We start from the raw sequence: 22,476 nt of genomic DNA, 5'->3' as shown, positions 1-22,476 counted from the left end.
GTTCATCGGATAATGTTAAGAGGGTGAAATGGACTAGAACTTTGATGTAAAAAATACCAAAATGTCCATTAAACTTCAAACATTTTTAACCTCGGAAAAAATCACAAATGCACTCAAATGTCCCTTCTGACCGTCATATTGATGATAACACTTATGATATCGGGTATGTATCAAAAATAGCAAGTACCCACTGTTTCGTCAGCGAAAAGTACACCTCAAAATTGTAGGTTCGTTCCAATAGTTGGTGTTAAGCCTTTTTAGTGCTCAGAATGCACAACTTATTAAGTTCGACAAAATTATATAATCGAAGCTTCATACATCGTACTAAATATTTCAGATTTCAAGTTTTTAGATATTTTTCAAGTATTTCCCTTTTTCCGATAAAAAAAACTTTTACCTTTTATATTAAAAATTCTTCCAAATCTTTCATTTCAAAAAAAACTATTTCAAAGTCTCCATCCGTAAACCCCAGAAAACAACAGAAAAACAATATCAAATTTCAAAATTTTTACTATTTGCCATCACGCAATTTAGTAAAATTTAGTACTTTTCGAACAATTATAGTACATATTTGCAAAACTACATTAATATTTTAAGAACAGACACCAACAGTACATTTATATCAAATTTCAGGATTTCAACTCTATTCCCCATAATTATAATACGCATTTCCAAAACTACTTCCGACCTCAATTTCAAATACCAACGAAGACCTCAATATCAAATTTCAGGATTCCAGTCCTATCCCTTCACCCAGTACCAAATATAGCACCATTTAGTACTTTTCATACAAATACAGAACACATTTATAAACCACCGCCAAATCTCGAACACAGAATATTATCTCATCCTTTCACTGAGTACCAAATATAGTACCATTCTATCGATATCCGCGTTGCAGTGGCCGAAAAATTGTTCGTTAGCTGAACATTCCGCAATATTCCATTCGGCAAATATTGAAAGCTGAGCTCGGGGTAAAGCCATTGAAATTCCAAAAAGTGCAAGAACTTACACCGTAACAGAAATAAAATAGACTCAAAAATGCTTAAGAGTTTCTTCGCTTTGCCGAATTTGGTTTTCTCCGAACTGCTGGACAACGAATGTTCGTAAACAAACAAAATGATCGTGTTTCAGCTGAAAATGTGAACCTTCGTTTGGCCACCAGAACTCAATCGCCGGCCATGGTTATGGTGTGGGCAGCCATAACAGCCGATGGTCGCTCTCCGCTCGTATTAATCGACCGTGGCATCAGAATAAATGCCGAATATTATAGCGAAAATATTCTGGAGGGTGTATTAAATCCTTGGGTACGCAAACATTTTGGCCGCAGATCTTGGACATTCCAACAGGACTCAGCACCATCGCACTCAGCACTCAGGTTACAAAATGAGGTTCCTCGCTTCAATTCCAGCGCACAATGGCCACCAAAATCTCTGGATACCAATCCGTTGGACTATTGCGTCTGGAGTATTTTGGAAAGCAAGGTTGGCACTAAATAACACCAAAGTGTCGATCACCTCAGGCAAGCGCTTCGCCGGGAATGGGCCAAAATAAAGCAGAGCAACATTCGGGCAGCATGTGACGGTTTCATTGGCCGTTTGAAGGCCAAAGGTGACCAATTCGAACAAATGTACATTTATTCTAAAATTTGAAGCTACTTCCGACATTTTTTGCTTGCATTCAATAAAATTTAAAGAAACATGTAAAAATTATGACGTTTGATTTTGTTGCAGTTTTTTTTTTACCTCACCCTGTAGATCTTTGTCGCAAACCTAGCATAAACTGGGACCCCAGTACAACATTTCAAAATTCCTCCGATCAATCCGATTTGTTCTAAAATTTAGTACTACTTAGTGCAGTTCGCACACTTAGTACACATTTCCAAATCCACTTTCATGTATCGAAATTATTTTCCAACATTGGTTCTCATACAAAATTTCAAGTTTTTAGCACTATTTCAGTGACTCTCATTCCAAATTTCCGTTAGTTCAATTTAGTTAATTTTAGTACTTTTCGTACCTTTTTAGTAAGAATTTCCAAAAGCCCAGTCTTACCACATGCCTACGCACCAAGACTGACCTTCATGCGAAATTGGAAGACTCTAACTTCAACCGTTCCGTCTGGACATTGATACTCGGCTAGTAAGTAATTTCACTGCTCTTTGATATTGGCCTGGGTTATGTATCTGTTCTCAATACCGACTGATTCTTTTTAATCTGCCCAATGCTAAATTTTGTAAGAAGAGATTTTTAATGCTCTGACTAAAAATCTGACAAAGTCACAAATAATCCCAAAGTGTGTTCCACTAAAATCTTCAGCTTTCGAAAATTATTCTTTATCTTACGTCATTAAAAGATTCAGCAATTTCTTCTTCACATTCATCTCAGGTAATACAAATAGGTTTAGAATTCTCCTCGTGGTGTTTGGCAACAATTACCCATTGGAACTATAAATTTTAGTGATGCTATTTTTATTCATCGATTTTCTTTGAACTTTAAATTGTTGCTACTGTTGACGATGAAAAGAATATGACCACAGAAACTAAGTGTCCGGCTGACTGATTGATCAGTCACAAGTTTACAGAATTCATTCTCAATGCCAGCAGCAATGATTGAGAATTGCCAAGAATAATTAATTTACACATTGATTTTTCGCAATTTTCACACCCCAATGATTGAACAGGTGGTTGTGGTGCCCAGACGAGTCGTCAATTTGTTGAAGGGGGCAAAAAGGAAAAAATAAATAAAAAAATGTGCCAATGTTAGTTGACCCTCAGGAAAAAGAAAAAAAAAAAAATACTTATGAAACAAAATTTAATTGATTCAATTTGATTAACTTTTTTCAACATATTTTCTCGTATTGAAAAAAAAAGAGTAGAATAAGGTGAGAAAATCACAAAGAGTATGTAGTTCATAAGAGATGGAAAATGGGGACATTTCTCTTAAAAGTAGGAAGTATTTGATAATTGATTGCGATTTAAAAAATGCTTATGCAAAGTAATGTTTGAGAAAATTTTCAAAATGTAGAAAAAATAAAAAATCTTCTTAAATGTTCCCAAAGTGTGAATTATTTTTCCACTTTAATTTTTTTCATTTCCCAGTTATTTGAAGTCATTTTATTAAAGTTTCTGAAACATAATTCAGTTCTCAAAAAAAAAAAAAAAAAACGGGTTAATCTTAGCCCCACAGATTTAATGCGGTCCACCCCAATGCACAATTGTCATGTACATAATTAAAACCTATATTTTCTTGCTATTGTCTGATGCTTAGCACAAAAAGTCTCCTCCTCGTTTCCTGCAATCGCTGCTCTCCTCTTTCAACCCACCCACCAAATGTGTTGTGGGACAATATTATTTTAGCCCATATTTTGTTTTCTTTTTTTTGTAGTGGAATTTTAATGAACATTTAAACGTTAAATAAATGTCTTCTTTTATCTTCATGGCAGAGTCTTAAACTGTTTTATCTTTTGTTTGAATGGGATAAGGAAAAAACTCGAGAAAAATATAAAAAAAAAATGTTTTTTTTGTTGAGCAGCGGAAAGTGAGAATAAGCTTCATATGGGGCAATCCAAAAACACAAACAATTAAACAAAGTAAAAACGGCATTAAGTTCGGCTGGGTCGAATTTTTTATACCCTCCACTGTGTAAAAACATAAATTGTGGCTAAAAATTCCAATCATTTGGAACGGCACAAAAGGAGGGCCTATATGGACCAAAACGCAAAGAGGGGTTAAATTAACAGTGAGAAACCGAAATATTAATTTCAATTTATTTGATTTAGAGTTTATGGACTCCACGGATTTTAGGTATATGCTCGAATATTTTCAAAAAACCATAAAACTTTTCAGCCTAATTTGATTAACTCTTTTTGTTACCAATGCATCTAGAACCAGTAAGAAAAGGTCAAAAGTCGGGCGGGGCCGACTATATTATACTCTACACCACTATGTGTATTTAGTAGAGGAATTTATGTGAAGTAGTTCATACCAACTACGAACCAAATAACATTGCTGTATAGTGCATGGTATGACTTCGAAAAGGATTATATTAAAAAATATTTATTGGAGCAATAGATATACCGAATCGAGTTTCACCAAATGGTAAAATTCGGTTCAATATGAAAAAACCTATTCAATTTGCAATGATATTACATATGGTGAGCAAAAACTAAACCGATCTCAATAAAATTTGGCAGAGATATTTTCGATGGAGTGCATATTGTGCATGTGAGGGCCAATCCGAGTTGTTCCAAAATTTAGTACTATTTTGTACAGTTCGCCAACTTAGTACACATTTCCAAGCCCACTTTCATACATCAAAATTACTTTCCAACATTGGTTCTCATACAAAATTTCAAGTTTTTACATCATACATACATCCAAATTTCAGGATTCTAGCTCATTCCGTTTGTTCAATTAAGTTCGCTTTAGTACTTTTTGTACCATTTTAGTACGTATTTCCAAAAGCCCAGTGTTATCACATGCATACACACCAAGACTGACCTTCATGCGAAATTGGAAGACTTTGGCTTCAGCCGTTCCGTCTGGACATTGATTCTCGGCTAGTCATTTATTTAACTACCCTTTTTTATTGGCGGAGGTATACATCTGTCCTCGAAACCTACTGATAGTTTTTAACCTGCCCTAAATTTTCTAAGAAGAGATTTTTAAAGCTCTGACTAAAAATTGCAATTTTTAAAAATGTATTTAATGATCCTATCGACCAGGGCAAAGTTTCAAATAATCCCGAATTGTATTTCGATAAGTATTTGATGCCCGGTGTCACATATCATTCTTGTGGAGTGCATATTGTGCATGTGAGGGTCTTCAAAAAAGCCAAATCGGATGAATCATATATATGGAAGCTATACCTATATCTGAACAGATTTTCACCAAATTTGGCACAATTTACACCATTTAGGCTGATATTAGCCCTTTGGTGCACAATAGATCTGATATCGGTAAAAGATATATATTGGATCTATATTCTAATCTGATCCGATCTCGATAAAATTTAACACACTTATTTCTGAGCTGTATCTTATATCTGGCACCAGAGATTATTGTTGTGGAGTGCATATTACGCATGAGAGGGACTTAAAACCCAAAATTGAATGATTTTGATGCGAGACGATTTTCTTCAAATTTAAAGTACCTGCTTCTAGACTGTGCACAATTAACCCAAACTCGTTTGAAGATATATATGCGAGCTATATCTAAATTTGAACCGATTTTCTATAGTTTCAATACGGTTTGTTCTTGGGCCAAATAAATTTCATCTCAATCGAATAATAAATGCGACCTGTTTTTTTTTCACGAAAATACATGGACTAGAAAATTCCGCCCATTTGTATACTTTTAAAATTAATCGATTTAAGATTCATTGGAATCCATGTGTTTTAGGTACATATTACTGAAACAAATCCAGGGAATATTTTTATAAGGGGTCTTTCAGGCCCTTTTCATTAAAAACGTTAAAAAATTCTATTGAAATGTGATCGTATCACATAAAAATATTCTACAAAATCAACAAAAATAAAAAATATACAGGAGAATATAGATAGGTTATGCTTAAATCGACTCAGAAAGTGAATTGATGAAGATCCTCAAAAGTAACTCTGGGTCTATATCGCTTCGTTCTCTGTGTTACAAACATATGCACAAAAAACATAGTGCCCTTACCACTATGTGGTGTTGGGTATAAAAATCACAGTTTAGAGAGGTTGCTGGCATTATTGCATCGTACTTCATCAAAAATGCTTTGAATCCTAACGCAACTATGAATGGTTAGCGTCACCGTGAGATGGTATCCAACTTTTTTGCCCAAAATGTAAGAGCACATACAGTACTTGTAATAATGGACTTATTGAGAGACGAGTTAAATTTTTGTATGAAATTGTATGTCAATATTTGTATGAAATTCTTCAAACATTAAATTATATAGACCGTACTTCCAAAAATTAAAAATTCATTAATTGAATGTTATGAGTTGTTTTTCAAAAACTGACCTAAAGCTCTCAAAAAATCAATTTGCGCAACAAATCATTAAGCTCGTTTTGAAAAGAGAAATAACCCTTTAACCCTTTAATTTGTAGGCTCTAGGAAGAACAATTTTGCAAGGCGTTGCAAACGAAATGAAAACCTGAATATACCCACCATCTTATGGTACAGTGATGGTGTAATAAGAAAATATATTTTTATTTCTTTTTTTTTTATTGTGGCACGTAGCATTGTTGTGGGTTTCATTTGTTGATGTTTTTGTTGTTGCTGGCTTTTTGGTATTAATATTATTGTGTTTAATTTTATTGCCGCTATTGTTGTTATTGTCGTTTTTGTTATTTTTTTCGTTTGTGGTTTTAATTACATTATTAATTAACGTTTTGTTGATGAAATTCTTCTAGAGTTTCACATTGTTACAAAATGTCGTTTTATGGTTTAATCCACATCCACATATTACCGGGGTTTCTTCCACTCAGCTTCTCCGCGTTAATGTGAGTTTTACTCTCAGAGATATTCTATTAAAAAACCAACATCACTTATTTGAGTTTTCTTTCCATTGGTACTCTTAATAAAATATAGAGAATAGGGTGGGATTTTGGTGATCAGAGCCGAAGAGCACCGTTTGTATTTATATATGTTGTGGTTGTTGTTGTTTTTTTTTTTGGTGCACTTACTTGTCATTTATGACTATGTGACAAAAAGACACATACATACTTGAACAAATAAAAATTAAATTGAAATATAGCATTTTCAGATTAAATGAAACCTTTTGCAATTCAAATGAAACTTTTTGCAGCGGGAATGAAACCTTTTGCAGTGGAATTGAAACCTTTTGCAGTGGAAATGAAACCTTTTGCAGTGGAAATGAAACCTTTTGTAGCGGGAATGAAACCTTTTGCAACCGAAATGAAACCTTTTGCAACGAAAATGAAACTTTTTGCAAATCAAATGAAACTTTGAGATTTTCGGAAGGAAAAATAACAAAACATTTTTATTTTTAGTAGGTTTAAAATTAAAACAACTAATTTTAACTAATATATAGTTAAAGAGGAATTTTTATTGATTATTAATGTCGATGTTTTTATAATTTTTTTTCTTAAAGCTTCCATAAAACACAAGTGTAGATGCAGAAAGATTGAATAAAGTTTTTCAAGGTATTTTTTTTTCAAAGGACCCGAATTAGGTACCTTTTTATAATCTCCTCCATGGAAAGGAGGATATATTAAATTTGTCATTCGGTTTGTAACACCTCTAAATATTCGTAGTAGACCCCATAAAGTATATACAATCATGATCATAGTTGATTTAATGATTTCCACTTATCTATCTATTGAAATCACGACTGCTCTATCCCCATAATCAATAAAGCTGCGAAGCGGGAATCCTTTATTAGGTAAGATTAATAGTATACTATAACTATAAAAAATTGTGGTAAAGCTTAATTTCACATTTCAGTCCTGGCCATACCTATAAAGGCCAACATTTGTTTAAATTTCTCTTTTTAGCGTTAAGCATTTGGAATTTAATAATATGGAAGCATTTTATATCAAATCAATAAAGAACGATTTGTTATTACAATAATTTAAAATGTAAGAAATAATATAAATAAATGTAGATATTTATAATCAATAAAATATTCTCTTTTTCAATATTTTAGTTATAATTAATTGATTTAATTTAAAAACTACTGAAAATAAAAATGTTTTGTTATTTTTCCTTCTATAAATTTAAAAGTTTCATTTGATTTGCAAAAAGTTTCATTTCGGTTGCAAATGGTTTTATTTCGGTTGCAAAAGGTTTCATTTCCGCTGCAAACGGTTTCATTTCCACTGCAAAAGGTTTCATTTCCACTGCAAAAGGTTTCAATTCCACTGCAAAAGGTTTCATTTCCGCTGCAAAAAGTTTCATTTTAATTGCAAAAGGTTTCATTTAATCTGAAAATGCTATATATACCACATAGGCTGAAAAGTCTCAGGCCCAATAGAGGTAAGGAAATATATTTTAATTTACAATAACACTGTGCGAAAAAATTCAATCTATCAATAAGTACAGGAAACCGCCAATAGATTACACCGTACATCAAAATTCAAAATTTACAAAAATTACAAGGAAAATCCAGCAAATTAAATTAGAGCTAAGAACTAAGACACGTGCATGATTAGATCGAAAAGTAACCAAAATTTAGGGGGCAAATACCCCCTTTATCAACACTTTAGGAAAATTTTCGGATAAAAATTCCTCAGAATCCGTTCATTTTTGGCATATAGTGTCTTCGGTAGTATTGTAGATAGAAACTAAAGGGCTGCAAATGTGACAATTTTCTCTGTTTATGCCATGGAGAGAAAACGCTCGTCATGTTGTGTCCTGTTTGATCAAACGCATAACAGTACGTGACATCCAACCAAATGCTCGATGTCTCGTCATGTCGGTCAGACTCAAACCCATCGTCATAACATGTAATGACCAATAAAAGGGAATGTTGAATAGTGTGTCATACAAAAATGTTCTTTCAAAAAAACAACAACAATTATGAAACAATTGCCAACGAAAAAGACACACACGTGATGAAGGTAAAGCGCTATCGCTACCTGCTTTTCCGATATGTGAAAAGAATAAATTTTTTGTAATAAAGAATTTCTTGACGAATACTAAAATATTAAAGGTACTTCTAATTGGTCCACACAAAATTTTCACATTTCGTGGTTATTGACGAAACAAACTAAAATGTTAATCCTTATTAAAAAACCATAATCCCCTGAAAAATTTCCTGTCCACAAACTTTAATTTTAAAAGAACATTTTATGTAGTTAGAAAATAGGCAAACAATATTTACCTCTTTTTTATGACCAAAATTTTATGATAATCACCAATAAATTGGGATTGTTCAATATATATTTCTTTTTTTCTATTCATTTGTTGTTGATGTCTATGCACATTTTGTTATTGAACTCAATTTTATGTTTACGCGGTGTTTGTTACTTCAAAATTACAGCACACACAAAAACACCCCTCACCGTCGAAAGTAACACACACACTCTCTCTCAATTTAAGCACACGTACACAAATGACACACAATTTGACGATGACACGGTTCGATGCCATCGATGACACCCTGCATTTATGGAGAACACCATGCAAATATTCGAGTCAGCCATGCCACGATCGAACATTAGACAATGGCACACATGAATCAAAATGGGGGATGTTGTTGGTTGTCATTGCCTATCAAATACATAGCGCATGATTGAGTAGACAAAGTCAGTGTGTCGAAAAAAGCATAATTCATACAATTCGTCTTGTGCAGGCCTTTAATAGAAACACGAAAAATATTTTGATAGAAAATTTTAACTCGGCATTCATTATTCAAAAAAAAAAAAAAAAAAAAAAAAAAAAAAAAAAGGGGGAGGGAGTCTTCCCACTCCATTTAAATTACATTGCGATGCAAACTTTAAAAAGCCGAACATGTATCTTCTATTTTTAGCTGGACTTTATTAAGCTATTGGGGATATCCTGTAATTATATTTTTTTTGTGTTGCATAATGTAATTTAAATTTAAAAATTTTGGAAATTTAATGTAACTGATTCGGTAAATTTATAAACTTTAGTTTGGTAAAAATTGTCGAGTTTTATTGAATTTTTCTTCAGTGGTAAGTGTTCATATCCAGATTGCGGGAAAGTATATTTATGTTAGGGAACGGTTCCAAATACCGGTTATATTTGACCCGAAATTCCGGGTCCAAGATCTGAGTTAGATACGGACATACTAAACTGATACTGACAATACAGGGTGAGATTAAAAAACTGCAATAAAGTCAAGTTTCTACATTTTTTTTTTAAATTTTACTGAATGAAAGCAAAAAAAGACGGAAATATCATCAAATTTTAGAATAAGTTTAGATTTATTCGATTTGGTCACCTTTGGCAGGAATCAAGGCACATGCTGCCCTAATGTTGTTCTGTGGTAGTTTGGCCCATTCCCGGCGAGGGCTTGCCTGAGGTGATCGACACTTTATTATTTTTTAGTGCCAGCCTTGCTTTCCAAAATACTCCAGTCACAATAGTCCAACGGATTGGTATCCGCAGGTTTTGTTGGCCATTGTGCGCTGGAAATGAAGCGAGGAACCTCATTTTGGCGCGTGCTGAGTGCGATGGTGCTGAGTCTTGTTGGAGTGTCCAAGTTCTGCGGCCAAATTGTATTTTGAGCTTAAGGCTTTAATACAACCTCCAGAATATTTTCGCAATAATATTCAGCATTTATTCTGATGCCACGGTCGATTAATAAGAGCGGTGAGCGACCATCGGCTGTTATGGCGGCCCACGCAATCTCCATGGCCGGCGCATGAGTTCTGGTGGCCAACGGAAGATGCACATTTTCAGCTGACCTCTTTGACAAGTAAACACGATCATTTTGTTTGTTTATAAATTGCTGGACAACGAATGTTTTCTCATCAGAGATAACCAAATTCGGCAGATTACCACTTTCGGCCAAGCGAAGCAACTCTTTAGCTCTTTTCACTCTATGTTCTTTCTGTTCTTGCACTTTTTGGAATTTCATTGGCATTATCCCGAGTTCATTTTTTCCGAATGGAATATTGCGATTTGTTCAGCTCACAAGCCATTTTTCGGCCACTTTGACGCGGGTTTCCATCAAGTAGCTTATTTACTTTTCGAACCAATTCTGATGATGTTGCTGCAATTTAAACAGCTTTCGGACGAGTGGCTTAGAAATGACAGCAGTCTGAAGTTGTTTGCAGCTTTTTTATCTCACCCTGTATAGCCTTTGAAAGCCAATTAAAATACCTATCCAACAAGTGGCCACATGATAGATGGAACAGAACATAACAAAACCGGATTTTCCGGGTTTAAAGACCCATATCTCCTGTTTCAGGAAAGATAACAGCAATTGTAGTATTTTGTGAAGATAGAAATGTAAGCCCACCCTTTTCATTTTTTGGGGATTTTATGAAAACTCGGTTCCGAAAAATCGATCATCTAGTTGAAACTCCCGAATCTTAAATAACCCCATAATTTGACCACATTTTGGGTAGATATTTAACTTTTAAATTATACCTATATTATCAATATCGGTTTAGTGCAACCGGATCCAACACCAGTCTTGGGCCCAGATTTTTGGGGCAAATATCCAGCTCCATTCCCAAGAAAAAAATACTTTCCCGGAATCAGGGTAAAAATACCTACTTTTGGAAGAATTAAAAAAAAAAAAACTGAGAGTTTTTACTAAAGTTGTTCCCCGGTTTGGCCATAACACAAGTCTTCCTTTAATGAAAAGTATAGAAAATTTAGTCAGGCTTTCTTATAACCCTTATATAATGGCAGCTCATAAACGTTCCTTTAAATGATTTGCATCGCATGTCACTGCCAATGGCAAAAAACTGTTAAAAGTTCGGCCCGTCCGAATTTAACTTCTTTCTTATTTGTTTTCATTCTAAGACCTATTTTAGATATATCAAAATGGTTCTTGGATTATTTACAGATTAATCGCATCTTTCAAATTGATTTCAATACACTAATTTTGTTTTTTTATACCCTACAACACTTTGTGTTGGGGGTATTATAAGTTTGATTGGGCCAGAATTTATGTAACACCTCGAAATATTGGTTTCCCATATAGGAAAGTATATATGGATCTTCCTAGCTCGCCGAGCTGAGTCGATCTAGCTATGTATGTCCGTCCGTCCGTCTGTCCATGTTAATTTGTAATCACTCTACAGGTCGCAATTATGGCCCGATCTTCACGAAATTTAAAATGTAGGTGGGGTTAATGTCAGAATAGAACCCTATTTCTTTTGGAGATGATCGCCAAATGTTTAGGGGTTGAAATGGACCAAATACTGGAAAAATGTCGGATTTTGCAGTAGCTATACAGGTCGCAATTATAGACCAATCGGAATTTCGCATGTAGCTAGAGTTTAGGGCGGGGAAGAAGCCTACCAATTTAGGTGGTCATCGGATAATATTTAGCGGGTAAAATAGACCATATCTTTTTTGTTGAAAAAAATTGAAAATTTTTCATTAAACCGCGAATATTTTAAATCCTGGCGAAATCACAAAGCCATGACAAGGTTACTTCTGACCTTTACATTGATGTTAAGATCCAACAAATCGAATATATAGCAAAATATGTGCGATATATATGTCTATCAAAGAAGATATGCTTGAAAGATCTATTTTATGTCGAGAACGGCTGAACTGATTTCGACAGTTCTCATTAATTCAGAATGGCCTCTTGGCAGAAAAGAAAAAACGCCTAAAAAATCGCATAAAAATATCTCTCTAAAGATGAAAATATTGATTTTGTAAATTTTCTCATATTTTTTTTCAATTTTGTCATATTTTTGGCATATTTCCATTTTGAATTAAACATTTGGTAATATTTCTACAGCTAACAAAACTAAGTAGTAAGGATATCAGGATATCATATACAGATCGCATTTATGGCCCGATCCTTACGAAATTTTGCATGAGGATAAAATGAGGGTCAGAATAGAAGCCTACTCATTTTGCAGATGATCGCTATATATTTAGGGGTTGAAATGGACCAAAAAACTGCAAAATTGTCAGCAGGACGTAATTATCGCCCGATCCTCACGCACATTTGAATGGGGGTTACCGGACATTCGAAAGCCAAGCAGTTTTGAATGACCATCCAAAAATATTGAATGTGTGAAGGAGTTTGCCAACTTTTGTAGACAAAATACGAAAATGTCCATTCATGTGACTTTTTAGAGAATTCACAAATACAGGAAAGACGCACTTCTGACTATTTCGTTAAAGCTGATTTCGTTGAAGAATACAGTCAAATGTCTGTATCTCATACAGATTCGTTTCAGTCAAAAACCAGTAATAAATGTTAATCTTTTGCCACTTCTGAGAGATTATAGGTCTTTGGGAAATATTGGTTCCATTTACGTGTAACATTTACCAATAAATTGGAAATGAGCAAATTAGTATAAGTTGCTATTATTCGAAAATTAGAGAACGAAACCTGATGGTTTTTTTTTATTATTTGTCACAATATCTTTTGGAATTCTATCGAGTATCTCGCCTATATAAACTGTATCGTTTATTATAGTGTTGTAGGGTATTCAACGGTCGGCCCCGCTCGACTGTAGCCTTTGCTTACTTGTTTTTTAATAGAGCTTTTTATTCCTTTGTAGGCATTGTGATAATATTGAATAGATTGAAAATTTAATTCCGTCTCTATATTGAGCTAATTTTTTTCAGCTCTCGTTGCTCGGCTAAAAATTAAACCGATCTAACACTACACCACACACAAACATACAATTTTGACACCCAATGTTTTGATTACTAAGTTTTTTTTTACGACCAAAAAAATAAATTGAGCTCAATTTAAAATAATTTATATTTATTATAAAATCACAAGCAAATGACGATTTGGTTGATTTAATATTTCACGTGTTTTTTATTAAATTTATTTTCCCCACATAATATTTTAAAATTATTACAAATTTCCACTTTAGATTTTTGTTTAGATTTTTTTTTTTCACATCGACAATGTGTGAATTGATCACAAAACATCTGATTCGAATAAACATCAATAAATTTGGCATAAATTTTCTCGCTGTCTTTATTGTTGTTGCTGTTGTTGTCACATCTATTTGTTTACATTTTACGTCACAACATTACAAATTACATCAATAAACCGAAAACTCTTCCTCTTTTTTTTATTATTTTCTATTCGGTTCGCTGTTATTTCTGTGTTGTTTGTTTTGTGTTTTTATGCTCGCTCGCATCAAACAAGAAAAACACCGCGTATCCGCGTATGAAAATATATCCAACGTCAGATCAGAGACTGTTTGCCAGATTCTACCTCTGATACATGCAGAGCATTCTTTGTTGTTGGTTGGGCGATTGCCCATTCCATTGTTGTTGTTTGAATTTATGTCGCAGCCAGCGTGAGAGCGAACGTGCTCTATTGAGGCTTAGGGGTTGAGGCAACGGCGGAATCATCCCAAAAGCAAGATCATCGGAGCTGTTGTGTTGTCGCGGCCGTTTGTGTCAACGTTTTTTTTTTTTTTTTTTTTTTTTTTTTTTTTTTTTTGAGGAGTGGAGCACACAACAATGATGTGTGAATGTCGCCAATGTGAGTTGCATCGTTGTTAGATATTAATTGTGGTCTCTCATCTTTATTATCATAGAAGTTGAGCCACATGAAGAGAAACAGTGGCAGGCAAAAGTTGTCACACTTAAAATTGTAATTACTTTTTACTTTATTACACTGTGTGATAAAACTTGATTTTTTTTTTTCAATAATTTCAGGCAAACTTGAATAGTATAGGCGTTTAGGAAATGTACATCCAGGGGTAACCCAGAAAGGGCAGCGACATTCGGAACATTTTTAAAATTTGAAAAAAAAAATTGAGATTAAGATTTCTTGGAATCGAAGCATTTTAGGTATATTGTGTCATTGGCAAAATTACTGATGATAATCTGGGGAATATTTTTGTGAAACAAATTAACCCTCAGTCAATAAAGGGGTCTTTCAGATGCTTTTCTTCAAAAACGTTCAAAAACACCATAAATAAGCGATCGTATCAAATGAAAATATTCTACAAAATTGCTTGCGATAAAATTATACTACAGGTCACGGAAAATACCAAAATTCTAAATCTTATCGAAACGCCAGGAATTCATGTATATTAAAAACTCATTTTAGGGTTAAAGCCGTACTTAATGTGAGTTTATGCGAAATCCTGCTAAAAGGCATAATTTTAGAAGAATGGCTCTAAAGACAAAAAAAAAAAATCCTCATCAAATTTCACTATGTCACTAAGTTTGTACCAAAAGTGTTCGGAAAGTACTAAAAATCAAATACTTTGCATTGGAAAACAGAATGGGCTGGAATTCTGAGATTTCGAATGAGAGTCTCTAATGGAGGGCAAAATAGATGTACCAAAGGGTTTTTGGATATTCGAACTTTTCTCTCAAGTTCTCAAAAGGTATCATTTGGTATTATGTGAACGGATAGAGATAAAAATTGTAAATCCGGTATGAGAATCAAGATTGGAACGTAAGTTTGATGTATGGAGGTTGTTTTGGAAATTTGTAGTAAGTGTGTGAACTGTACTAAATGGTACCACATTTGGTTTAGGATGAACGGATGAAGGGGAATTTTTGAAATTTTACATTGGGGTCCCTATTGGTGGTAGGGTTGTAATAAAGATGTGGCTTTGATATTGGGTACTACAGTGGCACAGTTGCATAGTACTAAATTTGGTATTAAGTAAAGGAATGAATCTGAAATCCCGAAACTTGAAATAGATGTCACTAAAAGTCAGTGTGTTTAAGATATGGAGGTGGCTTTATAAATGAGTCCTTTATTTGTACGAAAAGTACTAAGTGGTCCAAATATAGTATTTGGTAAAGAGATAGGCCTGAAATCCTTAAATTTGTTACTCAGGACTCTGTTGCTATCTGCAATTGAGATCTGGATGTGGTTTTGGTGATGTGTACTATAATTGCACGAAAAGCACTAAATAGTACTAGATTTGGTATTGGGTGAGAGAATAGAGATGGAATATCGAAACTTGATTAATAGGTCTTTATTGGTAGCTGGGATTGAGATATGGAGGTAGTTTTGACAATATGTACTATAAATGTATGAAAAGTACTAAATAGTACTAAATTTGGTATTGGGTGGTGGGATAGGTCGGGAATCCTCAATTTTAATATTGAGATCTCTGTTTGCATTTGGAATTGAGATATGGATATAGTTTTGGAAATGTATACTATCATTTACGAAAAGTACTAAATAGTACTATATTTAGTACAATTTGATAGTGAATCGGAAATGTTGTATTGGGTTCGTTGTTCATGTGTAGCACGGACATTTGAAGGTGATTTCGGATAAGTGTACCGCAATTGTACGAAAATTACTAAATAGTTCTAAATTTGGTATTAGGTGATGGCATAGATCTGAAATCCTGAAATTTGAAATAGATGTCTATGTTGCTATCTGTGGCATATGAAGCGTTTTTGGGAATGCGTCTTACATTTGTACGAAAAGTACTAAATGGTACTAAATTTGGTATTGGGTGGAACTCTCAAATTTGTTATTAAGGTCTCTGTTAGTATTTGGAATTGGGATATGAAGTTGTTTTGGAAATGTGTACTATCATTGTACGAGAAGTACTAAATGGTACTAAATTTGGTATTGTTGAAGGAATAGATCAGAAATCTTGAAATTTGATATTGATGTCTCGATTGACGTATGTGGTTAAGATTTGGAGGTGATTTCACAAATGTGTACTATGATTGTCCAAAAATTACTAAGTGGTACCAAATTGGGATTGGGTAAAGTGATGGAGCTGGAATTTGATATTTGGAAAAAATAAAAGATAGCAACAGAGGCCTTCTTTTTTTTCCCAAAAAGTAAAAACTTGAATAATATACAAAATCTTGAAAGTCTCGTAATTTAGTACGATGTATGAAATATTGCTAAACATTTTTTGTAAAACTGAACAAAGTGTGCATTTTTAGTGCTAAAAAGGCCTAACGAATCTAAAATTTTAAGGTGGACTTTTCGCTGAAGAAGTAGCGGATAATTACTGCTAAATTAACACGTTTCTATTCTTAGTCAAAATCCTCCATGATACTTGATTTCTTTGGTGGAATTGTTAAAGGAAAAAAACATTCCAGATCAAATTTATATTGGAGGCCTCTGAACCAAAGAAATTTGTATGCTTAATGTGTACCATACATTGTAATAAAGTGCTATTTATAAAGTCCCTGTTTTAAATTGAGGAAAATCCCATTAAGCTGCTATATTTAAAGCAGAACTATGAAGTACATTTCGTCATCTCATTCCATACATATTTATTTTTTATTTAAAGACGCGGTTTTCTTATCAATAAAAAAAAAAAACAAAAATAATTTCTCCCATCCCTGTATGGTAACAGATGACTCGCTGCGCTTCAGAACTCTTTGTTCCTTTTATTTTATTTTATTTTATTAATATGCGCATTTTTGTATTACACTCTGTGTGTTTGCATATTATTTTACCACAATTGAATATTGTTTCTTTTTTTCTTGAGTCATAGACGATACCTACTTCAAACACACATTGTTCTTGGGAATCCAATAATTGTTTGTTAATCGTCTTGAAATGACGTTGGGTTTGCGATGTTATTTACGTCAATATTAATTCCATACGTCATTTTTTTTTTCATATGAACGAGGGAAATTTTCATAATTTTGCATATGGCCATAAATTTGAGCATAAGAAGTGAATTTTTTTATTTATTGGCCGAAATGTGCTTAAATTGAATTTAGAGAAAAGAGAAGAGTTTGTTCGCAGCGAAAAACAAATGTATAGGGTATTTTGTGTTCATATAGGAACATTTTATTTTTTGAAGACGGAAGAACTTTAACAGCACTTCCATCATAGGACTGTTTTTATACCCTACACCACAAGGTGGTCAGGGTATTATGTCTTTGTGCATTTGTTTGTAACAGGCAAAAGGAAACGAGATAGACCCATTTTTCCTTTTGAAGATCTTTTAAAGAATAGAATCACATTCTGAGTCGATTTATGCATGTCCGTCCGTCCGTCTGTCCATGTATTTTTGTAAACAAAGTACAGGTCGCATTTATTGCCCGATCCAGATGAAATTTTGCACATATCATTTGTTTGGCCCAAGGACGAACCCTATTGAAATTGGAGATAATCGGTCAAAATTTAGATATAGTTCCCATGTATATCTTCGTCCGATTTGCCCTTTACTGTGCACCAAACGTGTAATATCAGCCCGAATTGTATGGAATTTTGCACAAATTAGGCCTGAAAATATGTATGCCAAATTTGATCGAAATCGGTTCAGATATAGCTATAGCTCCCATATATATTGTTCATCCGATTTGTTATTTTTGTCCACCGCCGCCGTAATATGCACTCTGCAACAACAATATTTAGGGAAATATATCAAATACAGCTCAGAAAAACCTTTGCTAAATTTTATCGAGATCGGTTCAGATTTGGATATAGCTCCCATTTATAACTTCGGCCGATTTACCTTTTATTGTGCACCAAACGTCAAATATTTGTCGAAATGGGATGGAATTTGGCACATACGACCGAATTGAGTCTAGAAGCTAGTATGTCAAATTTGGTGAAGATCGGTTCAGATATAGCTATAGCCTCCATATATATTATTCATCCGATTTGTTATATTTGTTACCCACAACCGTAATATGCACTCCGTAACAACGATATTCAGGGAAATATATCAAATACAGCTCAGAAATATCTTTGCCAAATTTTATCGAGATCGGTTCAGATTTGGATATAGCTCCCATATATATTTATCCGATTTCAAATTAATTGTGCACCAAATGGTCAATACAAGTCCGAATTTAAAAGATACAAATGCTTCGGCATGTTTAGTCCTTTGAACTTTAAATTATAATTATAATCATAGCGTGTATGATTGAATTCTCCCATAAAAACTTTTAATTGTTATGTGGAGCTCTACTAAATTAGCAAAGTGGTGTAGGGTATCATAAAGTCGGCCCCGCCCGACTTTAAGACTTTCTTTACTGGTTTTTTATATGTGGGAAATCTCGCACAGGTCACAGAAGAAATACATATGATGTGCCATAAAAATATTTTGAAAGGTTTTTATAAAAGAGAACATAAAATAGTTTCATCAGGTCTTCTATAGACAGAAGACCAGTAATAGGCTTTGTAAAGATTGAAACAATTATTAGGTTTCCTATAGATAGAAAATCATCGTCTTCTGTGGATTGAAGACATTTAAAATAATAAAAATATACAATTTTTAAAAAGTCCCTTATGTCGTTTGTAATGCAATACCCTCAGCGGGTAGATCTTCCGAAGATAGAAGACCTACAGGGTGAGATGAAAAACTACAACCAACTTCAGACTGCTGTCATTTCTAAGCCACTCGTCCGGACAGCTGTTAAAATTATTCCAGTAACATCTCATTATATTGTTTGCAAGCGCACAAAAACATTTTGGTGAGAATTTTCCAGAAAAAAAGTTATTCGTGATGTAATTTAAGCGTGATAGTGTGATTGCTTTATGTGATTTCTGGAAAACACAAGTGGCTATCGTTAGAGCACTCCAGCATTTTAATGTGAAAAAATCTTTTGCGTCTCCTACCATTGCTCGTGATGATGATAGCGTAGCCCGACGTCAAGAAAGTGGACGGAAGAAAACAGCAACATCAACAGAAATGGTTCGAAAAGTAAAGAAGCGACTTGATTGAAACCCGCGTCGCAGTGTCCGAAAAATGGCTCGTGAGCTGAACATATCACAATATTCCATTGGGCAAATATGGAAAAATGAGCTCGGGATAAAGCCATTGAAATTCCAAAAAGTGCAAGAACTTACACCGCAACGGAAATAAAATAGACTCAAAAGAGCTAAACTGCCGAATTTGGTATTCTCCGAAGAGAAAACATTCGTTGTCCAGCAGTTTGTAATCAAACAAAATGCCAAAGAGGTCAGCTAAAAGTGTGCATCTTCGGTTGGCCACCAGAACTCAAGCGCCGGCCATGGTGATGGTGTGGGGCGCCATAACAGCCGATCGTCGCTCTCCGCTCGTATTAATCGACCGTGGCATCAGAATAAATGTCGAATATTCTGGAGGGTGTTTTAAAGCCTTGGGCACGCAAACATTTTGGCCCCAGAACTTGGACATTCCAGCAGAACTCAGCACAATCGCACTCAGCACGCGCCACCGAAGAATGGTTACAAATTGAGGTTCCTCGCTTCATTTCCAGCGCACAATTGCCACCAAAATCTCTCCAAGGTTGGCACTAAAACATACCAAAGTGTCGATCAGCTCAAGCAAGCCTTTCGCTGTGAATGGACCAAAATACGCAGAGCAACATTCGAGCAGCGTGTGATGGTTTCATTGGCCAGAATTCGTGTCCAAGGTGACCAATTCGAACAAATCTAAACTTATTCTAAAATTTGATGCTATTTCCGACATTTTTTTCTTTCATTCAATAAAATTTAAAAAATATATATAAAAATTATGGCGTTTGACTCTGTTGCAGTTTTTTATCTCACCCTGTATTTTTTTTATTGTTTTACATGAAGTATGAAAATGGAATATTTTGGCCGACTATATCTGGTACCTCACGTACATTTTAACATTTTCCAAAAATGATCACATATCTGATATAAAGTTAAGGAAGTAGTCGATATAGTCCAAACCTGGCACGTCGCAATATTTTTATCATATTTATTAAGGTTCGATTCGAAATTGACATTATTGGTCCATTCCTTCGGAAAGAATACTCATAATAGAAGGCAAAATATATTTAAATAATCGAACATTGGCAGAGGGTATACATCTGTCGGCGAAACCGATACCATAGACAAATGAAAATATAGACAACGAAATGCTCTCACCGTTTATCTTCGAAAAAAATCGAATCAGCAGATGTCGTTCATATCGTTTTAGGGGTTTGAGTGGGAATATTGAAGTCACTCAATTCTAAAACGTTAAAAATAACAAAAACTGTAGGATATTTGTCAGTTGAAAATTATTTCATAATAAAAGAAATGTGAAAAGTACGTGATGACATCGAAAAATATCGGAATATTCCAGTGAAATTCTTGAAAAACGATAAAATGTGTTTTCTAAGTCGAGTGGCTTGAACGCGTAAATCAGCATGTTGACTATGCAAAACATGATGAGAGCTACCTGGAAAAAAGACAAAACTAACATTTCGTTGTCTATATTTTCATTTGTCTATGCCGATACTTTTTAACTTGTTGCTGCACAATTTATCGCCACACATGTTTGATGACGTGTCCATTCCCCTTTGCGACACAGCTCTTGTTTTCTTTACCGATAAACTAATATGACGACAAATCATTATTTGGCAGTAAAAATACCGAGTGTGGTGAATTTCTACTCTTAATTGTTCTCTATAACATTATATTTTTTCTCACTCATACGAGAGGAAATACAAAAGCAGAGGAAAATCAAGAGAGAATATGTGTGGCAAGCACTCCTATTTTATTGTTGAGGCTTTCAGAAGTCGTCTACAATCATTGGGGGCGTTGGAGAGGACCAGAGAAATTCATTTGTTATTCGTTTACACGATGGGGAGATATTGCAGAAGAGAACGAAAAGGCGATGTGTGAATGAGTGATCACATATTAATGCGTGCATGCATGCTGCATCATACACAATAATGAGTGCCATGCGTTGACAGCAACAACCATTTGTGTATTTTTTTTGCATTTGTTGTTGTCTTGATCAGTTCGAAGTCTTCCAACTGTGTTGGCGGCATGGGGCTATTATTTTTGTTGTATTGTTGTGTTTTTTGTTTTGTTTCGAAAAAATGGGGGCTTGTTTTCAAGTTCATTGCTACGTCAATATTAATGAAATCATTAATTGACTTTTGAACTGCGCCTCTGTGAGTGTGGAGTATATTTCTTGCATTCAATTTTGTTGTGATTTTATCACAGCTTTTGTTGTTGTTGGTGTGCATTTTTATTATGGTGTTTTTTTACTTTGGAGGATGAATAATTATGTAATTTAGTCATAGCTATGACTTATTGTTATTATTATTATTATTATTATTATTATTGTTATTATTATTATTATTGTTTTTATTATTATTATTATTATTATTGATATAATTATTATTATTATTATTATTATTATTATTATTATTATTATTATTATTATTATTAATATAATTATTATTATTATTATTGTTATTATTATTATTATTATTATTATTATTATTATTATTATTATTATTATTATTATTATTATAATTATTATTATTGTTATTATTATTATTGTTATTATTATTGTTATTATTATTATTATTATTATTATTATTATTATTATTATTATTATTATTATTAATATTTTTATTATTATTATTATTATTATTATTATTATTATTATTATTATTATTATTATTATTATTATTATTATTATTATTATTATATAGGTTATATAGGTTATTATTATATTGTTATTATTATTATTATTATTATTATTATTATTATTATTATTATTATTATTATTAATATAATTATTATTATTATTATTGTTATTATTATTATTATTATTATTATTATTATTATTATTATATAATTATTATTATTGTTATTATTATTATTATTATTGTTATTATTATTGTTATTATTATTATTATTATTATTATTATTATTATTATTATTATTATTATTATTATTATTATTATTATTATTATTATTATTATTATTATTATTATTAATATTATTATTATTATTATTATTATTATTATTATTATTATTATTATTATTATTATTATTATTATTATTATTATTATTATTATTATTATATAGGGTATATAGGTTATTATTATATTGTTATTATTATTATTATTATTATTATTATTAGTATTATTATTATTATTATTATTATTATTATTATATAGGTTATATAGGTTATTATTAT

At 32.9% G+C, this 22,476-nt stretch overlaps 1 protein-coding gene across 2 annotated transcripts in view; it reads right to left on the bottom strand.

The window, feature by feature from the left end:
* The window catches only part of LOC101897641 (eye-specific diacylglycerol kinase), a 114,481-nt gene extending 100,206 nt beyond the window's left edge, over window positions 1-14,275 (bottom strand). Inside the window, exon 1 of one of the 2 annotated variants that reach the window (XM_059127358.1) lies at window positions 13,486-14,275. The gene's annotated coding sequence lies outside the window, so the exon portion shown is untranslated. The remainder of the gene's footprint in view (window positions 1-13,485) is intronic. The other variant, XM_059127359.1, reaches the window with a different exon arrangement.
* Window positions 14,276-22,476: the final 8,201 nt, after the last annotated feature.

Source organism: Musca domestica, unplaced genomic scaffold (assembly GCF_030504385.1).
Source record: "Musca domestica strain aabys unplaced genomic scaffold, Musca_domestica.polishedcontigs.V.1.1 44, whole genome shotgun sequence".
NCBI lineage: Eukaryota > Metazoa > Arthropoda > Insecta > Diptera > Muscidae > Musca > Musca domestica.
The sequence above is the reverse complement of the archived record's forward strand: the minus strand, read 5'-3'. Positions and strand labels throughout refer to the sequence as shown.